At 44.4% G+C, this 7,240-nt stretch overlaps 1 long non-coding RNA gene across 1 annotated transcript; it reads right to left on the bottom strand.

Moving 5' to 3' along the window:
* Positions 1 to 904: 904 nt before the first annotated feature.
* LOC139046261 (uncharacterized) lies at positions 905 to 3,554 on the bottom strand. Its single transcript, XR_011506101.1, has 3 exons — positions 3,440 to 3,554; positions 2,386 to 2,506; positions 905 to 2,111 (listed from the first exon to the last, which is right to left on the bottom strand). It is a non-coding gene; the product is annotated as an uncharacterized lncRNA (long non-coding RNA).
* Positions 3,555 to 7,240: the final 3,686 nt, after the last annotated feature.

Raw genomic sequence — 7,240 nt, 5'->3', positions numbered from 1 at the left:
AAAATGTAAGAGCTTTTCCTCCAGGGATCTCTCTACAGAGTTGGGGTCACAAGACAGCCCATCTTGAGATCCAAATAACAGTGAAACACAGTGGTAGACCAGGGAGTCTTCCTACTTTCGCAGGAAACACAGCTTCAAGAGCTCTGTAGAACACAGCACTCATTCCACAAAACATTTATGTAGCACCTACTGTGTGCCCAGTGTTGAGGATTCCATGATTAGCAATCCTAGTGCTAGAGCAAAGGCGTTCCTCCAAAGATCTGAAGCTCACGGATTCTTGTGACCCGTTCACCAAGGGCAGAGGTGACTTTGCATGTTTTTCTGGCTACTCACGCATCTTGAACATCACACATATTTCACCAGTGAAAAATTATTTCTAGTCTTCCTTATGCTCCAAGCTTTCTGGATGCCGAAGGCAAGAAGAAAGTGTCCATGAGATTAAAACAACTACCCAGTGGCTTGGAAGAAGTTTCTCTCACAGTTCCTTTACAAATGCACACAGTATAATGCAATCCACAAATCAGCAAGAGTTCCAGGGGTTATTTCTTCAGTTGCTCCTCAATATAAGTTTACTCTTGGGCTAAAGAACAATTAAGCAAAACAACTCCACAGAGGCCCATTTAGGGAGGCCTTGCCCAGAGGGGCGGCTTCATCCAAGAAAGTGTTAAAGTAATAATTCTTAAATTTGAGGGTGGGTGGGGTGTCGAGAGTCCCTTCCATAATCTGAAGAACGCTAGGAAATGTTTCCTTGGGAGGAAGTGGGCAATTTGCACAAACATACAAAATGCTGCCCCGGATCCCAGTTCCCAGATGCCTGAACCCCAATCACAGATCTACTAGAGTTTGTGGGATCCGAATTGAGAACGCCTAACCCAGAGGAATGGATGGAGAGCGCATCCTTCAGCCCACCTTTCATAAACATTGTCTTTCAGCTGGGTCTTGGAGAAGAACGAGGCAGCCACGAGTTTGAAGTTACGTTCCCAAGAAGCTGAGGCAGCTGTTACTCCACAGTGGCATCATGAGCACAGGGGACCACTCGTGACTTCTCAGGCTCATTTAATTCTTGCAATTTAAATCGCCACCTCCTTAGTTTGCCTCACTCCAGCTGGTTTTGAAGAGACATCATCTTAAATAACCCACCCTAGGATTTAAATGACTAATAGGCCCAAACCCTCCCGGAGTATTTCCATTTCAAAAAGTGGCTGTGTTTATCCACACGGTGACACGGTGACACGTCAGAACAAGTGACAAAGGAAAATAAAGAATTCCAGAGGGAAAAGAGAAGGGAAATAAATAGTGAACACCCACTCCATGTCAGGCACCATGTGTATTCGAGTTTCCCAACATTGTTGTTCCACTGTTTACAGAGAAGGAAACCAATGCTCGAAAGTCAAAATAACTTAATGCCATAGAGCAGGGTTCTCAACTGTGTGCACCTCGGAATCACCTGGCAGCTTCAAAGACACTGGGTCCCACCCTGGACATGTAGCCCAAAGTCTGACATTTTTAAAAGATCCTCTGAGGAGTCTACTCCACGGAGATCTGGGAACCGCTGTCAGAGAGCAGTTGGTGGAGGTGTTCATTGCCCCAGTTCTTTCTTATTCTCGGGGCAGATCTTCCGCTGGGACATATCCGTGTGGTCATTCAAATTGTATAAATTTTGAACTAATTTTATATCAGTTGGTGTCCGACTGCCAACTCAAGTCCCTGTCCTCCCCTGTTACTCCCCATCCTTGTCCAGGTTCCCTGGTCCCCCCAACCCCCAGAGTTGGAATGGTCTGCCAGAAACGTTGTTAAATATCTTGAAGATCATCCCAGGCAGTTTCAATGCTCAGTTCCCTTTTCACAATACCTTAGTACATGTGGGCAAAGTCAAAAAGAAAATGAGGGGCAGACAGTTTTCTGGGCATAAGTTACATAAAGCTGAAAACACTTACCCCACCTGTTCACTGTGCTAACACTGACTTGAAATGCCAAGAGCGAACATGGGACCTTTGCTCAGTTTTTGCAAGAGACAGCTCAGGACTTTGAGGTCTAAACATGTTTTGTGCCCAAATGTAGCAAGTACGCAGGCAGGTGAATTCCTTGGGCCGTCCAGGGAACAAGAGATACTAAGAAAGAAAAAAAAAATCAGGAAATGATCTCATACTTCCCACCCAACTACATTTTCCTGTAATACAAAAAGCAGCCCAAACAAGTCCGAGGTTTGAGCAAGAAATTCCTGTCCCTTTGGGGGCAAAGAGCAGGGGAACGAGCGCAGCTTTCCATCATTAACCAAACCAAGAGTAAACCACATTAAATTGGATGATCATGCAACATGCAAGGACAATCTCTTTCATAAATAACTGCAGAAAAAGTAAGTAGTGATAAAGATCTTTCCCTTACCCACGGCACCTCATCTCTCGGTGCATCCCCAGCTTTATTGGCTGTAGAAAGTGGGCCCTTCTTTATTCATTTAACAAACATTGGTTGAACAGCTATCATTTGCCAGGAACTCTGCTGGGAGCTAGGATGGAAACCAAGCCTGAGTAAGACACAATGTTGGCTCTCAGGAGCCCACAACCCAGGACACAGACATGCAAACAAATAATTACAATGCACTCTGGGAAAAGCTGTAACTCATGCTTGTGCACGGTGCATGGGAGCTCAGACCAAGGAGTAATTAGTTTGGCTGCTGAGTTAGGAAAGACCTCATGGGGAGGTAGTATGTGAAATGATACTACAGATGGATGGGTTCAGATGATCCCCACTGTTTATTCCAACTCTGTCTTCAGATTCTATAAAAGAAGAGAGTATGGTAGAGACACATGCTAGGTGCAGTCCTGGATAGAGCACAAATGTTCCTTAAAGGCTCAAATCAAGAGTTGGAGGCCCAGGAGAGTGGCCGTTAATATCTGCTGGGTCTTGAAAAGTGTGAGACTAACCTATGACCTGGAGATTATGTCATGACTTTATAGAATTGTCCTTCAGCAAGAAAATGGTGGATCCCTTTCTTATGAATCATGCATTTCCCAGAAGCCTCTGATTCCCTGAAATTTCCACTGGGAATTCCCAGATGCACAACGAGCTCTTTCAAAGGGCACCATTTCTGATGGTGTCTGCCTTGGCATTCCAGTAAGGAAAACTGGGCTTAGTTTTTCACATTGAAGATTTGATTGGGTTTCATTTCTTCACTTCCTCTCCTGCTGCTTCTTTTTATGGGCTGGCTTGGCATGGTGATTTAAAATAAAATTTAAAATGAAACTCCTGATATTCCTCAACAGAGAAAAAAAAACCTGACAACCCTTTGGGAGTATGAACACTCTTCCCTAAAGAAAAGCCCTCTTTCAAGGCCCACTGTCTGGAAGCTGAGGGGAGGGCAGGGCAGGAGAGGCAGAAAGGCATTCCAAAAGTACACCTGAGAGCAGACTTTGGTAGAAGGGAAAAGAAATGGACTCACCAATTCTGACTCCTCTCATTTGCATCCCAGCACCTCTGCAGGTAGGGGCTTCTCCCATAAACTCACTTGGCCTGTTTATCTATCTCCTTGTTGAGCATCTATACAACCCAGGAACTGGAGGAGAGGAATCAGAATGCAAAGATGAAGGGCAAGGCCCTGAAAGGAGCTTACACTCTATTTATGGACATGTACATTGATTTTATTTTTTTAAAATCTTAAACAAAGCATAAGGGGTGGTGCTGAGTATAGATGTAGCCAGTCCCAGCCTCTAGATTGGAATCTGGCACTAGGTGTGCAAGGGCCATAAATAAATTCTGTGCTTGAACGTGAACAGTGGTAGGAAATCCTCTCAGGTCTAGGGCAAGGAGAGTCTGCTGAAGAACAAGATGTTTGGGACATTCCTCTTTGACCAGCTCCTTAAGACTGCTCTCCTCCTCCCGGGCTGTGGGCTTCAAGGTGGCACTCTGTGCGGCAGGAGAACAAAAGCATTTCCTACATTGCACTGAGGACAGAGAGTCCGAGAGAAGATGAACTGCTGACTGAAATGCTTCATGGGGTCAAAGTACTCAACAGGAAGTCACCTGGGTTCTTGTCTCAGCTTTGTCACTCTATCACCAAGAGTGACTCACTCAGCCTCTTGGCCTCAGTTTCCTCACCTGTAACATCAGGGGAATGGGTGATACCATCTCTGAGTTTCTCCTCAGGCTTCCCCAGGACCTGGGCGAACACTCCCTCAAGGAGCCTCCCTTGGCCCTCACCTGAGGCTCTCGCAGAAAGCTGGGGTGACCTGTGTGGCATCCCAGGAACCCAGCCCCTGAGAAGGCAATGAGTACCATGAGTGGGAGAAAGGAGTCTTCCTGTTCCTAAAAAGAACATCCTTGTAAACTAGTAAATTAGTAAGCCGGCAGTCTGGTTTACAACTCACATCCATCTTCATCTTCTTGAGCGCTGCCAGTTCAGGGTCACTGACAAGGCTGAGGGAATATCACCAGAGTAAGACCACCCCTTACCTCCTGCAGGTCCTCCTGCAGGCCCCTCCTGACCACTCCTCATTTAGTTCACTCTGTTCTCTCTGTTACCTACCATGTACCCGCCAAGTACATACAGAGGCCCTCCCGGCCCAGGAGTTTACATTCTAGCTAGGGACAAAGATGTTGTTAAGGGTTGAATTGTGTCACCCCCTCAAATTCATAAGATAAAGTCTAACCCCCAGGACTCAGAATGTGACCTTTTTTGGAAACAGGATTGTAGTGGATGTAATTAGTTAGGATGAGGTCATTAGCGTGGGCCCTGATCCAATATGACTGGTGTCCTTTTAAAAAAGGTTTATTTGGATGGGATTAGTTTGGACACAGACACGCACACAGGGAGAATGCCACATGAAGAGACAGAGGGAGAAGGCCGTGTACAAGCCAAGGAGAGCAACCTGAACAGATCCTTCCTTCACACCCCTCGGAAGGAGCTAACCCTGCCGACTTCCAGCCTCCAGAACTGGGAAACCATAAATTTCTGTTGTTTAAGCCCCTGGGTTTGTGGTACTTTGTTACAGCAATTGATAATGACATGTACTTGAAACTGTCAAACACAAGGCAAGACCAAGGCCTAATTGAAGATTCGGCTGGTAAAGAAACAACCAACTCTTTTTAGATTCAGTGTCTTACTTACCTGGACAGTGAAAGGATGAGCAACCAAAGGTGCAGCTCCCTGTGGCCCATGTGTGGGTAAGACCAAAACAAAAAGAAAGCCAAATACCGGAAACGCAAAAAATGGGACACCTGTTGCTGAGGAGCCAGCATCCTGCAGCCGCATCCTGAGGACTGCTGTGGACACCTCCCATACCTCCCGGGAGGAGATGAGAAGCTGGCTCATGACAGCCTCCTCGTAAATAGAGAAGCGAACGAGATGTACCCTTATAGCAGCTCCTCATGAGTGCCCCTCCCTTTTCTGCTGAGACGCAGATCAGCTGTAGTTCAAGCCTTGCCTGAATGGCCTATGTGGCTATGTGCAGGGTTTTCAGGGTGCCCTCCAGAGCTGTTCCCCTACAAGGACATTTAATAAGAGGAGACAGAGAGGTGTCAGAACGAGCAGCACAGCTTCCAAGCTGCACAGAAGCTTCGCAAAGGGAGGTCAATGGGACCAGGGGGCAAAGAGTTGGACAGATGGGGCCTCACATGAGTGGACGCAGACCAAATGTGGGCCGACGAAGAATGAGAACTCTGCTTTTAATAAACGGTTTCTTAAAATTCTTGGAATAGGGCAGGCGCAACATGCGAAATTTAGAAAATTAAAATAGACATAAAACTCACAGACATAATGCTGACCAAAAGAAGCTGGACACAGAAGAGTATACTTTATGAGTCTATTTATATGAGATTCTAGAACAAGCAAAACACGCCTGAGGAGAGGAAAATGAAAATAGAAGTTGCCTTTTGCAGGAAGGATAGTGACTGGAAAGGGTCACAAAGGAACTTCCTAGAGAGATGGAGGTGTTCTATATTGTGATGGAGCGTGAGATGTGTGGGTATGTTTATTGTCAAAATTGTACAGTTAAGATTTGTGCATTTTAGTGTATGTAAATTTTACCTTAAAAATGTATAAATAAGACAATGACCATCACCCAAAACCACACCAACAAAAGATAATTTACTAACACTTTTTTCATTATCTTATGGCCTTTTTTTCCTGCAAAGTTTATATAGCTGAGATCAAACTTAATATGCAATTTCAGTTTTTTAAAAATGTACATAAAAAAACATTTTCCCATGTCATTAAAACATCGCGGTCAATATCATTTTTAAGTTACTGCCTTCTATTGCATTGTTTGAATGCACTATAATTCACACACTTCCACAGGACTGGGCATTTAGGTTGCTTACGCAATAAGAAATAACACTGTGATTAACATCTGTGCCCATACATTTTTGTCTGCATTTCTGATTATTTCTGTAGAAGATTCCTGGAAGAGGAACTACTGGGTAAAGAGTATGAATATTTTAAGGCTCTTTAGAACCTATTGCCAAATTGCTTTCCTGAACAGTGTGGGAACCGCCCTCTTCTCCCCACACCCTCCCCAGCCTTGAATAGTGTCATAGTCTTAATCTCGCCTGATGCAAGGGAAATAGGATTTTATTGTGACTTGCATTTCTGTGATTACTGGTAAAGCTGAATATTTTCCCATACATTTGTAAGCTTTTTTTACATCCTTATTGTAAACTGTCCGTTTGTGTCCCCTACCCACTTTCCTATATTGATGTTTAGTGTTTTTCTTATCAAAGTAGCAACTCTTTGAAGACTAAGGCTATTAACTCCTTCTTTACCACATTTGTGATAGACATTTACTCCTAGTTGGCTTTTAATTTTGGGGGGAGGGAGGCGGGGGGGTTAGCTTGCATTTACCATAAATCCATGTAGTCAGAATCATTTCCTTTGCCCTCTTTGTCAATGTCCCTATGCCTAGTAACTCAGGGTGGTGTATTCTAGGTGGGGCCACCACGTGAGCTGTGGCCAGGAATTCAGAGAGGATGATAAAACCAGGAAAGAGGGACTTAAGATGTCAATTTCCCCCAAATTGATCGAAAAATTCAAAGCTGCCCCAGTTAAAAATCCTAGATGACCACTTTAAAGAAATTAACAAGCTGGTTCTAAAGGACCTAGAATAACCAAAAGGAATCTGAAAAAGAGCAAAGTTGAATGACTAATGCTACCTGATTTGAAAAATTATTACGAAGCTATAGCAATCAAAACGGTGCAGTACACATAATGATAGACAAATAGGTCCCTGGAACAGGATAGAATTCAGGA

The sequence above is a fragment of the Equus asinus genome, chromosome 2 (assembly GCF_041296235.1).
Source record: "Equus asinus isolate D_3611 breed Donkey chromosome 2, EquAss-T2T_v2, whole genome shotgun sequence".
Classification (NCBI taxonomy): Eukaryota; Metazoa; Chordata; class Mammalia; order Perissodactyla; family Equidae; genus Equus; species Equus asinus.
This window is presented reverse-complemented; position numbering and strand designations above follow the sequence as displayed.